Below are 865 nucleotides of genomic sequence, written 5' to 3'. Positions count from 1 at the left end.
GAAATGAGTCTGAGGGACCTTCAATATTGAAGATGGGACATGAGAAAAAACCTAAAAGGGAGACTAAGAAGTAGGAAACCAGGCAAAGGGAGTGTCCCGGAAGCCAAGTGTAGAAAGTGATTCAAGAGGACAGAGAAAGGTCGCCTGGATCCCACCCTCTGTCTACAGGACCAAACCCAAATGATCCGGCAGCAACCCCTAGAACGAGGGCCCCTGGGTCAGACCCAATGTGACTCATGGGCCATGTTGAGGACACGCTGAGCCAGGGCAGGACGGAGCCCTTGCCCGAACAGTTTCTGAAGAGAACGGCCACCCACTTCCCCCTGACTTAGCCTGCACAATGACCACCCTTACTGCAGCCCCCTCCTATGGCTTCTCCCCGCCCCCATTCTCTGACCCACTTAGGAACTCTTGCTCTGAGCTGCTTCTCTGGTGCTACCCTGGGAACCTGATCCCCAAGGCCCTCTGGCTGCTGAGACTAGAGGATTCCCCTACCTCTCACTACCCTACAACCCAAGCTGGGAAGGTAATGGAGCTCTGAGCGCTGGTGGGCAGTGTTTCCACCCACCCTCCTTCCCCACAACAGAGAAGACCAGCATCCCCACTAAGGGACCAGATGTCCTGTGTATTCTCCAGACCAAGCCTCAGCCCCAGAACCTACCCTCAACAAGGGAAGACACTGAATCCCACTGAGCTCTGGGGTGGTAGGGGCAGGAGGGACAGGAGCATGGGAAGGGAGGCATTCTCCTCAGAACTGAGTAAAGATTGCTGAGAAAGAAAAGAAAAGAGAGGAGTGAGGGAGCAACTGCATCAAATGCTATACAAGGTATAGCAGTCAAGGTAGAAAACAGTCAAGGTAGAAAAA

At 53.6% G+C, this 865-nt stretch overlaps 1 pseudogene; it reads left to right on the top strand.

Moving 5' to 3' along the window:
* Positions 1-236: 236 nt before the first annotated feature.
* LOC144311755 (host cell factor C1 regulator 1 pseudogene) lies at positions 237-541 on the top strand (annotated as a pseudogene).
* The last annotated feature ends 324 nt before the right edge of the window (positions 542-865 follow it).

The sequence above is a fragment of the Canis aureus genome, chromosome 4 (genome assembly GCF_053574225.1).
Source record: "Canis aureus isolate CA01 chromosome 4, VMU_Caureus_v.1.0, whole genome shotgun sequence".
Lineage (NCBI taxonomy): Eukaryota > Metazoa > Chordata > Mammalia > Carnivora > Canidae > Canis > Canis aureus.
The sequence above is the reverse complement of the archived record's forward strand: the minus strand, read 5'-3'. Positions and strand labels throughout refer to the sequence as shown.